This window comes from Sus scrofa, chromosome 15, assembly GCF_054392235.1.
Source record: "Sus scrofa isolate SSC_HxYL_T2T_F1_AM1 chromosome 15, Sscrofa_HxYL_maternal_Yorkshire_Landrace_v2.0, whole genome shotgun sequence".
In the NCBI taxonomy this organism is placed as follows: domain Eukaryota; kingdom Metazoa; phylum Chordata; class Mammalia; order Artiodactyla; family Suidae; genus Sus; species Sus scrofa.
The window spans coordinates 152,396,107-152,410,607 of NC_139397.1; the positions used below are offsets into that span (position 1 = coordinate 152,396,107).

General features: G+C 42.3%; 2 long non-coding RNA genes across 5 annotated transcripts in view; one reads left to right on the forward strand and one right to left on the reverse strand.

Moving 5' to 3' along the window:
* LOC146396236 (uncharacterized) overlaps nt 1-14,501 on the forward strand; it is a 160,918-nt gene that overhangs the window by 10,519 nt on the left and 135,898 nt on the right. The window lies entirely within an intron of this gene.
* On the reverse strand, nt 632-4,445 carry LOC146396237 (uncharacterized). The gene is made up of 2 exons (XR_014829203.1): nt 4,182-4,445; nt 632-4,030 (listed from the first exon to the last, which is right to left on the reverse strand). It is a non-coding gene; the product is annotated as an uncharacterized LOC146396237 (long non-coding RNA).

Genomic DNA, 14,501 nt, shown 5'->3' on the forward strand with positions numbered 1-14,501 from the left:
CAAAGGCTTAGAGAATTTGTCACCAGCAGAGTCTCACTGAAAGAACTTCTAGGGATGGACTTTAGCAAGGAGATCATTGAAGGAAGGAGTGAGCCATCAGCAGAGTGGCGAGGAAATAAATTTGTCCATATGGATAAACCTAAACAAGATTGATAATGTAAGCAATGGTAACGTTTAACTTATTTTAAGTGTGTAAAAACATGTAGGATCTGAAATTCTAGATTAAGTGATGTGTAAGGTGGGAGGAGGATAATCCAAAGATTCTAAAGTCCTTGAATGACCCCATGAACAGCTGGAGGAACTGTAGGCTTTGTCAGGTCAGGTACACAAGTAGTAGTTTGTTTGTTTTTCTGTTTTAGCAGATGGAGGTTCCCAGGCTGGGGGTTGAGGCAGAGCTGCAGCTGCCAGCCATAGCCACAGCCACTGGGGATCTGAGCCAGGTCTGGAACCTGCCCCACAGCTCATAGCAATGCCAGATCCCAGACCCACTGAGCAAGGCCAGGAATCGAACTTGCATGCTCATGGATACTAGTCAGATTCATTTCTGTTGCACCACGACAGGAACTCCTTTTTGTTTTTTGTTTTTTAAAGTTGTAATTCTAATCACGACACTAAGAGAACAGAAGTAGAATTTGTAACTTTCAAAACAGTAAAGAAAAAATGAAAAAAAAAAACAAAACAAAACAACAACAACCCTCTCATCTAGTCCTATAAGACAAGGGTCAGCAAACTTTTCTGTAAAAGAGACAGATGGTGAATATTTTTGATTTTGTGGGCCTTGTGGTATCTGTTTCAACTACTCATTCAACTACCAATCTGTAGCCTTTCTTAAAAGAGTCCAGTTTCTGTGGTGTAATTCATCATGAAGCCATGTTTAACCACCACCAGAACAACTGGTTCACTTTACAGCTAGGCTTGTGGGGACAGATGTCAGCAATCTACCCAACGTAAGTATTACCAGGTTGAGGAGTCGGGGGCTTCTCGGCATCAGGAAGGCGGAAGTTGGAGTTCTAAAGCCCACTGGGTTCTCGCCACCCACTCCTGCTTCCAGTCTGCCCGCTTCCAGCTTCCTGCCAGGTTACTTCACTTTCAAGGGGCCTGCCCGAACACATCTGAGCTCACCTACTCTGATGTGACATAAACTCTAGGCAGGTTATCAGATCCCTGCTTTTTTCTTCATTGTAAAAATAAGCAAAATAATTATTCCATTTTTCTTGTTACAGAGTTCATGCTCATTATGTTCAGTGCAGAAATGTTGGAAAATAAGGAAGAAAATGAAAACCCCCTTTGATACCCACTAGTAATGCTTGTTATAGCTGCCCTCTCCCCACCCCCCACCATATCGTATTATAAAATATAGTCTGTTTATTGTTTATATATTGTAATGCATGTAGTATTATATATTTTATTTATTCTCTCCGTATTAATACATAAATATCTGCATATCTATAAATATATGGATACTTGTTAAAATTAGAATTTTATGAATATACACTTTTCCAACTTTTCCTCCCTAAATAATATAATGTGAACCTTTCTTTGACTCTTGAAAATACATTTGGTTGCCCTCTGGTGGTCCACTGACCTCAACGTGGAAGAAGGAACTTGTTGATTTAACATATTTATTTTGGCAGCTTACAAAACTCTTTAATTTTTCAGTTAGAAAATTGTATCATTTGCAAATAATAGTAATTGCTACCTCCTTTCTCATATACTATCTATTTCTTTTTCTTTTCTAACTGCATTGGCTTGCAATTCCAGAACCATATTAATAATAACAGTGGAAGTAGCTTGTTTTATTTTTTATCACAGTGGAAACAGCCATGGTATTTTAACATTAATCAAGACATTGGCTGTTGGGTTAAATGAAAAAAAGTTTTAATTTTTCTCCTCTTGCAAGTTGAATGGCAGCATATATCTCAGTGTTTTGGGCAGATTCTATTTCTTCCTGGTTGGGTTTTGGTTATTAAGCTCCATCCAATCTCAGGTCCTGTTCAAAGCTCCCTCCATGCTTCATCCTGAGATCTGAATGCCTTGAAGTGAGGAGGGGACCTGGCCTGGCTTTTTACTCTGTGATCCACTCTCCGTTCCTCCTTGGAGTGTCCATGGAGCAGCTTGAACGCTGTGCTTTCGGGACGGTGGGAGAAGGGACAGCAAGGTGCAGGTGTTGCTTGCCTACCTAGAGATCTGACTGCAGCCTACCCTTTAGGCCATGTCTGTATCATGGGCTTACATTAGTCGTTGGTATCCCATGGGGCAAGTGAACAAATGTTGGCTTTTTTTACCTTGCTGGGTATTTGAGAGTTCTTAGGCATCCTCTGGGCTGCTATGCTATGTGCTTGGTTCTCTGACATGGGAGTGCAATTCTGGCTCTTAGTAGGATTGCTGAATTTAGCAAATGAAAATATAGAACGCTCAGTTAAATTTGAATTTCAGACACATACTAATTTTTTAGGGTAAGTATATCCCAAATATTCCATGGGGCATACTTATAGTAAAAACAAATATTTGTTGTTTACCTAAAATTCAAATTTAGCTGTGTCCTATATTTTCTCTGGCAACCCTGCCTCTTTCACCCCGCTCCCCCTCAACCAGCAAACCTCTCTGGGGGGTCCTTGATGGCTCTTGGGGCTTCACATTCTTGCTGCCCGCTCCACTCCACCCATTTCACTCAGGGCCAGCTCTCTCCAGGCTGTTTCCCCTTCTCAGATATGAACAGAACACAGCCTCACAGTCTAAGAGCAGTCAAACCAGATGATAAGATGCAGTCTTCGCTGCTTCAGGTAACCCCGGTTTTGGAGTGTGTGTGTGTACACATAAAAGGAAGAATGCCTATTGAATTTTATCAAAACCCTTTTTGGCCTCTATAGAGTTGATCATATGGTTTTTATCCTTTTACCAATAGACATGATTTATACCCATAGATGTCTTATATTGCATTCCTGGAATAATCTCTACTTGGTAGTAGGTTATTTTCTTTCTCTCTGAACCCCTGGGCTCCCTTTCATAGTGCTTTACATGGGAATTCAGTGTGTACGTTCGGAAGAGAAATATGGAGAATTATGCTTGCTTCTAAAATGGGCAGTAAACATTTCTGCTTATTTTAATTTTAATGTGGTGCCAAGTTCTGAAAGACTCTAACACAGGAGTTATGTGTGATTCGAAATTTGAAATAACTTTCTAGTAAGACCATCTGCACGAGTTCTTTCGGAGGTGAGATTTTGCCTTTTTTGTCTTTCTATTTCATTGTTCTTCACGGCTCTGCACAAACCCCCTGAGAGAGGACAGCCTCCTTCCTCAGGCTCTGTGCCTGGGGGGGACCTTGGGCAACTCCCATTCCTGCTTTGCTCCCCACCCCTGCCGTCGCCTCCCGGGGTTGCTACAGGGCTCCAAGCACAGTGGTGTGTTCCTTCTCTCCTCCAGATGAAGGCGGTGACAGTCCTGGTGACAGCACCCTGAGCTGGGTGGCCTGAGGGTGGCCTTAGGGGAGGATGGGTGAGGGGGTGTCAGGAAGCCCTCTGAGCTGCAAAGCTAACTGCGCTTTTGCCGGGGCAGCAGTGATAAGACGACAGCGTGTTCTGTCCTCTGCCTGCTCTCCCCTGTTGATTTTTAGTTGGTTCTGAACCCTGGAGGGAAACAATAGTGTGTGTTTAAGCCCCAGATTTTACCAGTTGTCTCCCTTTTATGGAACCAGTGTTGGCAATTTGTTATTTTAGAGAAGTTTCTGTTTGAGGTTCTTTTTTCTTAAGACAGTAGCGTGAAGCTATTATAAAAGTATTATAACATTTGTTCATATTTAAAAGTCGCCACTCTACCTTTTATGATAGATTTCAGTGGTGTGTAGGCTTTTCTTTATTTTCTTAATAATTAGGATTGTTAATAGTTTACTCATTGTTTTCATCTTTTCAGAGAAACAACTGTTGCACTTATGGGTCAAATTCAGTTATTCTCTTTAGTGACTCATTATTTCTGGTTTTCCATCTTAATTGTTTCTTTTCATATGTTTTCCTTAAGAATATATTGATGGCCACTTACAAGCCCCTGGTTTGGAGACTACCTCCTAGTTATTTAACATTTATCTGGAAGAATTTAGGAAATAATTAAATCAGAGCATGCATATACAATGCTTATCGCTGTGCTTGGAACATTCTATAGATAGTAGCTGTTAATAAAAATGGCACTGGAGTTCCTGTTGTGGCTCAGTGGTTAACGAATCTGACTAGGAACCATGAGGTTGCGGGTCCAATCCCTGGCCTTGCTCAGTGGGTTAAGGATCTGGCGTTGCTGTGAGCTGTGGTGTAGGTCGATCCTGAGTTGCTGTGGCTCTGGCATAGGCCAGCGGCTACAGCTCCAATTAGACCCCTAGCCTGGGAATCTCCATATGCCGTGGGAGTGGCCCTAGAAAATGCAAAAAGACAAATAAATACATAAATAAATAAATAGTAAAAATGGCACTGTTGGTGGGAATGTAAGCCAGTACAACCACTATGGAGAACAGTATGGAGGTACCTTAGAAAACTATACATAGAACTACCATATGACCCAGCAATCCCACTCCTGGGCATTTACCCAGACAAAACTTTCCTTAAAAAAGACACTTGCACCTGCATGTTCGTTACAGCACTATTCACAATAGCCAAGACATGGAAACAACCCAAATGTCCATCGACAGATGATTGGATTAGGAAGATGTGATATATATACACAATGGACTACTACTCAGCCATAAAAAAGAACAAAATAATGCCATTGGCAGCAACATGGATGGAACTAGAGACTCTCATCCTGAGTGAAGTAAGTCAGAAAGAGAAAGACAAATACCATATTATATCACTTATATCTGGAGTCTAATATATGGCACAAATGAACCTTTCCAAAGAAGAGAGACTCATGGACTTGGAGAATAGACTTGTGGTCGCCAAGGGGGAGGGGGAGGGAGTGGGATAGACTGGGAGCATAGATGCAGACTGTTGCCTTTGGAATGCATTAGCAATGAGATCCTGCTGTGTAGCACTGAAAACTATTTCTAGTCACTTATGATGGAGCATGATCATGTGAGAAAAAAGAGTGTATACATGTATGTGTGACTGGGTCACCATGCTGTACAGTAGGAAAAAAAAGTAAAAAAAATGGCAATAAGAACAAATAAAATTTTAAGACTTGGATTATTTTCTGAATACAGTCCTGGCTACATGCATATACTCTGATATGTGGTATTATTATTGTAATTATTTTTTTGAAAATAGTCTGCATTTGTGATGGCTGTTTCTTCTTTAATCAAATATTTAATTAGTTTTTCTATCAATCAACTACGTATTTTGTGTACATACATATTATTTTGAAGTGGTTGGATTTGGGGGTATTAAATTTTTTTGTTTGTAATTCTATAAGTCATTGTTTGATAATCCGACCTGCATCATCTCCTTCCCCTCCAATTTCGTAATTGTTGCAAAATACACGTAATGTAGAATTATGTACAGTTCAATGGTATTAAATTCAGTCATATCATTGTGTGACCATCACTACCGTTCTTTGCCAGAACTCTTTTCACCTTATAAAACTGAAATTCTATTCTCACTGAACAACAACTCCTCATCCCCCTGCCCTCCAGCAACCATGATTCTACACTCTGCATCTATGATTTTGGCTATCTTATTTAAGTAGAATCATATGGTATTTGTCTTTTTGTGATTGGTTTATTTCACTTAGCGTGGTGTCCTCAAGATTCATTCATGCTGTAGCATAGGTCAGAGTTTCCTTCATTTTTAAGGCTAAATAATACTCCATTGTATGTATGTATCCCACTTGGTTTATTCTTCCACCAATGGACATGAGTTTCTTCCATGTTTTAGATATTGTGAATAATGCTGCTATGAACATGGGTATACAAGTATCTCTTTGAAACCCTACTATCAGTTCTTTTGGGTATATACTTGAAAGTGTGAATTTGCTGGATCCTATAGTAAATCCATTTTTACTTTTTTCAGTAACTGCCATGTTGTTTTCCTCAGTGGCTGTATTAATTTACCTGCCTACCAATCGTGCACAAGGGTTCCAGTTTCTCTACATCTTCACCAGTTTGCTATTTTCTGTTTTTGTGGTCGTAGTCATCTTAGTGGACGTGAGTGTTATGTCACTGTAGTCTGATTTGCATTTCCCTAATGATTAGTGATGTTGAACAGCATTTCATGTGGGTTTTTTCTATATCTGAAAAAAAGTGTCATTGGGATTTTGATGAGGATTGCCCTGAGTCTGTAGATTGCTTTGGGTAGTACTGGTGTCTTAACACTATTGTCTTCCAATCCATGAACATGGGATGTGTTTTCATCTGTTTATATCTTCTTTGATTTCTTTCAGCAATGCTTTCCAGTTTTCATTATATATGTAAAGGCCTTTTGTCCCCTAAGTTAGTTCTTAAGTATTTTATTCTTTTTATTACTATTGCAAATGAAATTACTTTCTTAATTTCTTTTTTAGATTGTTCATTGTAAGTGTATAGAAATACAGTTGACTTGCTTGCCGACTTTGTTTCCTGCTACTCTGCTGAGTTCATTTATTAATTTCAGCAGATTTGTGTGTGCGTGTGTGTCATCTTTAGAGCTTTCTACATTTAAGATTATATTATCTGTGAAAAGAGATAGTTTTATTTTTTCCTTTTTAGTTTGCATATCCTTTATTTCTTTTTCTTGTCCAATTGCTCTGGTTAGAACTTCTAGTACTGTGTTGAATAGAAGTGATGAAAGTGGGTATCCTTGCCTGGTCACTCATCTTAGAGGAAAAGCTTTCAGTCTTTTATCATTGAATATGTTGTTCACTGTGGGGTTTTGCTCTACGGATTTTTTTATGCGGAGATAGAGTTTCCTTTTATTCCTAGTTTGTTGAGTGTTTTTATCATAAAGAGGTGTTGAATTTTGTCAAATGCTTTCACTGGGTCACTTGAAATGATCATGTGTTTTTTCATTTATTCTGTTAATATGGACTATTATATTGATCAATTTGCTCAATGCAACTATCCTTGTATTCCAGGAATAAATCCCACTTGGTCACAGTGTATAAATCTTTTAATATGCTACTGAATTCAGTTTGCTGATATTTTGTTGAGGGTTTTTACATCAATTTTTATAAAGGATATTGGTGTGTAATTCTCCTTTCTTGTAGTGGCTTTGTCTGGATTTTGTATCAGGGTAATGGGCTTCCTGTGTCATTCCCTTTTAAATCAACCAAAGTATTATTCATTGTTTGGTATATGGTACATTTTTTGTGACTATTTCATGAGTTTGAAAAAAAATATGTATTTCGTGTTTAAAAGATGCAAGTCTTAATACATCTATTAAAACAGCTGTCTTATTTATATCATTTACGTCCTCAAGATCCTCACTGAAGATTTGGTTTTCACTGTAAGATCCTTGTTAATATCTTCCACAATCATGTTTTTCCAGTTTCTCATGTTATGAAGAGTTTACATTTTAGATATTTTAATGTTGTATTATTTGGCACTGAAATATTCATAGTCGTGTCTTTATTTTGCATTCTAAGAGTCATCAGTTATAATCATATATGATATGTTTGGTTCTTCCTCTGACATCTGATTATATTTTTTATGAATGAACTTACAATTTATCGATATATTTAGAAGTTATGCAGTGCATTCTATTTCATAATCTTATTTTAAAAATAACTTGTTTTTTAATTACAGAAGGAGTGCATGTTTAGTGTAGTAATTAGAAAATACAATTAATTGAAAATAAGAAAATATAATTCATCCATAGCCCCTTGAACCACTACTAACTCTGTTATTTTTTTCTTGAAGTTTTTCATGTCTATATAATATACATCTTTATGTGCAAGACTAAAATTTCACTGCAACATGGTTTTGTATTCTTTGTTTTTCATTAAATGTGTAGAGAATTACACATTTAGGTCCTTTAGCTCCTAAATTAAACCTAAATTAACTCCCCATGAAAACAATTCTTGATCATCAAGACTTTGAGTTATTAAGCCTTTTTCTACAGCATAATTTTTTTATTACTCAATGAATTTATTACATTTGTCTACAGCATAATTTTTAATGCAACCTAATATTCTGCCTTATATGTGGACTCTCCTTTTCTGGTCGTCTTGACTTTAGTTTGATGCCTGTTTGTGGTTACTGATTTCCGTCTTCAGAACACGCTTTCCTGTACTGCTGGTTCTGCAGTGCCTCACTGCTTCCTTTGGCCACAACACAGATGACCACAGGGATGGTCAGAAACCTTCTGGGCTCCCTTAATCCTACCTCCCAGCTCGAGCTCGAGGGGGAGAGATGTCTGATCTGAAGACCAGGGAGGCCATCACCTCTTTTTTTTAATGACTTTTATTGACCATCACCTACTGAGGAGGGTCTCGCGGGATCCCAGAGCCCACCCATCTGCTTCAGCCCCTCTGTGCAGGTTCAGACTCTGCGCTGACAGACGTCAGCAGAGCTGGGGCAGGATGCATGGGAGGCCAGGCAGGCCTGGGGTCAGCCTTGGGTTCTGAGGGGAGGGGACGGCTTGGTCAGGATCCCGAAGCAATCCGTGTGTTCAAGGCAAGGGCAGCAGAAGGAGTCTCAGGTGGACGGGGGCTCACAAGACTGAACACGGAAACACCGTCTCTGAAACATTTCTCAAAGACACCCTCCAACCAACTGGAAGGAAAGTTAGGCAGTAGTAGACTAGCAGCCAGCAGTGCTGCCAGGTAACAGAGTCTGGGTCACATCGCGGTAGAACACATGGTGAAGTGAGCGAGAGGGCAAACGTTCAAGGTTTGTGTGATAAACATCCTTCCAGAACAACAGCTAAAGCTGCGAGCAGAGGAAAGAATAAGTGGGCCAAATTCCGTATGGTGGGCATAGAAGAGAGTCAAGGGAGCGTCTGATTTTTGTAGTTAAAAAAGTAAGCGTGTCAACAGCTATCTGCTTGGTAGATGTTAAAGCAGGATGCATAGTTTTTAAAGAATAATAACTAATCCAGATGATGAGACAGCAAAGAGAAGACCTAGAAAACACAAAAAGGAGACAGGATACAAAATGTAGAGACTATCAGTCACCTGATTACGAGAAACGTAAACCACCTAAAATTCTCCTTAAAATGAGTATTGAGTTAAGTGCTAAAATTCTGCTATTTATGGACATGCTTCTCATAGACACGCTTCGGTGTTTCCCTTTTTTTTTTCTTGTCAGGGCCGCACCCTTGGCGTATGGAAGTTTCCAGGCTAGGGCTCCAGTCGGAGCTGCAGCTGCCGGCCTTACTCCACAGTCACAGCCAGGCCAGGTCCAAGCCTTGTCTGCTCATGGCAACGCTGGATCCTTAATCCACTGAGCAAGACCAGGGATTGAACACGAGTCCCCGTGAATACGAGTTGGGTTTGTTAACTCGTCCCATTTGCTGAGCCACAATGGGAACTCTGGCGTTTTGTCCTTTTAAAGCGTTGCTGCCTTTTGCTTGTTGGCATTTTGTCTATTTAAAGTTCATAAATGCAGATCTTGTAGACTCCACTGTTCGTTTTTCAGATTGTCCTTGCTTGAATTTTAATATCAAAGTTCTATTGGCCTTATAAAGTAAAACATAGATGAAAATGCTGAGAGAGAAAATGCTTTTTTCAGAGATTATTAAGAAATACTTCATAAAATCATTACACAATTGTTCGTAGTTATGCTCTTTCTGTATTCCTTTTGTGTTCCTATATTTCTGTTTTCTCTCTCTCATCTAGCTGGACATTTATTTTACAATTCTGCTTTTTCTTGACCTTCTATTGTATATTTCTCTTCTCTTTACTTTTGTGGACAATCTTCTATTGTATATTGCCTTCTCTTTACTCTCTTTGAGTTTGTCCTATAAAAAATCTAGGAGTTCCCACTCTGGCACGGTGGATTAAGAATCCGACTGCACCAGCTTGGGTCACTGTAGAGGTGTGGGTTCAATCCCCAGCCTGGTGCAGTGGGTTAAAGGATCAGGCATTGCTGCAGCAGCAGCTCAGATTCAATCCCTGGCCCAGGAACTGCCATGTGCTATGAGTGCAGCCATTAAAAAGAAAAAATCTGGAGTTTCTGTCATGGCTCAGGGGTTAATGAACCTGACTAGTATCCATGAGGATGTGGGTTCGATCCCTGGCCTCATTCACTGGGTTAAGGATCTGGCGTTGCCATGAGCTGTGGTATAGGTTGCAGATGTGGCTTGGATTCTGTGTTGCTGTGGCTGTGGTGTAGGCCAGCAGCTGTAGCTCTGATTCGACCCCCTATCCTGGGAACCTCCACATGCCATGGGTGCGGCTCTAAAAAGACAAAAGACAAAAAAAAAAGAAAAAGAAAAAATCTAACTCAGTTGGACAGCTAGTTTATTATTTTTTAATCTGTCGTTTCCATAAATGTCCATTAGAGAACCATTTTAGCTGCATCCCAGCTAAGTGTATTTTCATTATTGTTTAATTCTAAGTGTATAAGCTTCCAAAATGATTTATGCTTTGACATGAGATTTTTTTTTCTAAACATGTGGACCTCAAAGAAATATCTGTTTCTCACTCAAAATCATTTGTTCCAAAAATACAGTCTCTGCATAGTGACAGTTCTTAAAATTTTCTGAAGCTTTCTTGTGGCCCACAGTATGGTCTAAAAAATTTTTTTGGTAAAAGTTTAACATACACATTATTTTTACACCCACGCACATACACACATATACGTATGTATGCATTCTTTTTAAAAATATTCTTTTCCATGATGGTTCATCAGAGGATACTGAATATAGTTCCCTGTGCTGTACAGTTTATCCATCTGTATGTAGTAGCTCACATCTAACCCCAACCTCCCACTCCATCCTTCTCCCAGCCCCTACCCCTTGGCAACCACTCCCCTTGTCTGTGAGTCTGTTTCTGCTTCACAGATAGGTTCACTTGTAACATTTTGGATTCCACATATAAGTGATATCATATGGTATTTGTCTTTCTCTTTCTGACTGATTTCACTTAGTATGAGAATCCCCAGGTCCATCCATCTTGCTGTAAGTGGCATTATTTCATTCTGTTTTTTATGGCTGAGTAGTATTCCAGTATGTGTGTGTGTATACACCACATATTTTTTATCTATTCATCATTTGATAGACATTTACGTTGTTTCCATGTGTTGGCTGTTGTAATGTACACTTATTTTAGAATAAATGTATCCTCTTTACTGCTGTAGGCTGACTTCTGTGTTATGGCCATTAAATCAGCCATGTTAATTATGTTCTGACCTATGTTTGGTAAACATTTTTTTGTGCTTGGCCTATTAATTGAGATGGTGGTAATACTCCCATAATTGTAGATTTGTCGAAATTTGTTTCAGATTTTGAAGGCTTTATTGTCCAGTTTACACAAGTTTATAATTGCTGTCTTTGTGGGGAACCCAGACATTTTACCATTCTGCTGGGACAGTATCTGTCCACGACAATGGATTTGGTCTCGGTCAACTTTGTGCGGTGTGACTATGGCTTCTGGACGTCTTCGGGTTTCTATTTGCCCTGAGTGTCCCCTTCCAGGCTTTCTGCATTCGCAGGTGCCCACGCTCAGCCTGCCGAGGGGACGCTGACCTGGTTTTCTGGGCTTGGAACGCTGTCCTCCTCCGCCCCCTGGTTCATCACCAGGCAGCCTTCCTTCAGCTCAAGCCACCTCCCCCAGGGACACCAGCCTGGGTAGGAAGTCTCCTTTCATGTAGCGGAGAGCGGGAGACGGCAGAGGTGGGAGAGTGGCCCCGGATGGAAACGCGGGAGTGGATTAAGACCACTGGAGTGAAAGGACAGAGCCTTTAGTTTCAGTCGAGCATAAATTAGACCCGTGCCGTGGCGTGTGTAATTGGTAACAGGCACAGGAGAGACATGCATCGTGGTGGTGTAACAGGATGGGGGCTGGTAGGTTTGATTCTAGATTATTCTAGGGGACACAGAGACACTCTGGGGTCTCACGGTGGGGGCTGAGGCTCTCGTTGGTTGCTTTGTGAGTGGTGATTGAAGATGGAGCCAGGAGGCGCTGAAAGCCGTGATCGCGGGAAGGGGGTGGGCCCAGGGCATCAGGTCCGGCCTTTGGAGGTCAGGAGGCTGGAAGGCTGCACAGGGACCCTCTGGTGGCACGGGTGGGGCCTGGGGCCATGTCTTGGCGCTTGGGGCACGTTGACTCGAGCCTTTGCTCTCAGTGAGAGGCTGGCTGGTAGCCAAAGAGGAGCTGAGAATAACTTCTTAACGCTGTGGAAATTGACAGAGGCCACCCCGGTGAGACAGAGGCCGTCTACGCAGACCAGCTGGAGCAAGGGAGTTGGCCACCACCCGCTGTATTTGGCGGAGACTTGCAGGCAGGCTGGGAGTGGGGATGAGGGTCCAGGAGTGCGGGGAAGCCAAAGGTGGCTCGCTAGGGACCTGGGAATAGACTTGGCTTTGCTGGACAGTCCTGAGTTGGAAGTGGGAGCAAAACGAGGGCAAAAAGATTGAGCAGTCTCTGATCCTGGCCATGCTGGGTGGACTCCGGCTGTGGCTGCCTGGGCTGGTTGCTGCGGGGCTTGTGGGTCAGTTCTTGTGTCACATGTGATCTGGCCATTGTCCATTTGTGTATTCAGTCTCTCAATATGCTTTTTTTTTTTGGACATGTAAAATCTGGCTCATTGCCAGAGTTTCCTGTCATCTTGATTTTTCCATCATTTAGGTACAGAATTCTCTGTGGGAGGGAGTGACATTTATACGTTGGTTCCCCAGAAGCCCTTGTTCCATCTGCCCGATGACCCTGGGAGATGAGGTGGGGTGAAGGTCCCCCCATCTGTAGGGAAGGGAATGGAGCCGCAGTGAATTACGGCTTTGGCAGATGCTGGACGCCCGCGCTGGGCTGCAGGTCCTTCCTACTCTGGCTTTCCCTCCCGCCTTTCCCAGGGCACAGGGGGAACAAAGACTTGCCCAGCAGATCTGTCAGGAACAGCAGGTTCAGGTGGCACATGCTCAGAGAAGGAAAAGGTCCTTCAGAAAGGTTTGATAGGGTCTTTGCTAACAAACAGGCGGCACCCAAGGGCAGTATTGCGTTGTGGTGTGACATATCGCAATCCATGCCGCAGAAATCCGGAGCCCACGCTTTCTAGAGGCCACTGGAAATATTCTTAATGTGGAAAAAAGAGTGCCTAGGATGGTTTTGCAAGGGGTCACGACAGAGACAAACACTCCTGGCCCTCGACCTTTGTTGTGGTGGGTGTGTTTGTAGATGCCCCTTAGCTTGGTGGAACATCTAGAAAAAATACTCATGGCTCACTCACTCCTGACCCTTCATCTGGAATGTCCTGCATGTTGGCATCTCTGTGACGCCTTGAAACAGTGTACCCTGAGGAAGGGTCTCACGCGTGACAGTGACCGTGACACACAAGGACAGCTTGCTCAGGCACAGGGTTAAAAGATCGGTACGTTGTCAGAGTCCATAATTAACGCTGTAAAATTCCAAAATAAGTCCATCGATTCTACAAAGATTCAAGGGGTTTCCATTCAAATACACTGGCCTCACATAAAACAGAGGTTGGGCAACTCCTGTTGGTACAAGCTGAATCTGGCCCTCTGCCTGCTTTTCTAAATAAAGTTTTATTAGCACACAGCCATGTCCATTCGTTTACACATGTCTGCTCTCATTCCTGGAGGGCAGGGTTGAGTAGATGCAGCAGAGACCAGATGGCCCTCAAGCCCGAGTTGTTTCCTGTGTGGGGCTGGACAAGAGAACCTGCCCCACGTCTGCTCTGTGCCCCGAACAAAATGATAGTCATCTTTAGCTCGGAGCCCTGCAGCTGAGGGTGAAGTTTTAAGCTACACAGTCAACAAGGGTGGAGAGAAGGAAAATCCTCGGCGTGCAGCCAGAGAAACCCAAACGAAGCCCTCTGGTTTCCCCTGGAGCTTCTAGTCTATCGTTTATCACCAAGCTATGCTTTTCCACAAACAGATGGTGATGGTTCCAAAAATAAAGTTTTTGAGGAGGTGATTTTTCCCTAAACATTCTGCCCTTGGGAAGCAATACATATTGGAGGCATTAAAAAGCCGCCTCTCTATGATCTAATGCCCACGTGGCCTCAAGATGGTGTTCGTGTGATCTCTGGATCTGAGAGCTGGGTTTGGAGTCCGAAGGCCTGGATTCCATGGGCTGAACCAGGCCCCGCGGCTGGAGGTAAGACGAATGTGCCACGTGGCTTCCGTCTCCCACCCATAAAATGACGCATCCGGGAAGTGGAGCGCTGACGCCCGTTCCAGCGCTGCACCCCGACGCTGTGATTCCAGGCGACTGGGGAGGTTGGCCCCAGTCTGACTCTACCTTACGAGAATGTGTGGCGTGACATTAAAACAAGAAGGAAGCTCTAAACACGAAGCCCTGATGTAGCACGTAAGTGCTGAAGAACCAGCTGAGTGAGCGGACGACGTGGCCGTGCAGCTAAAGCCCTTCTGGAAGCAGACGCCCTGGGGCCAGGAGGAGGAGGGGGTTCGGGTCCGGGGAGATACCAACTG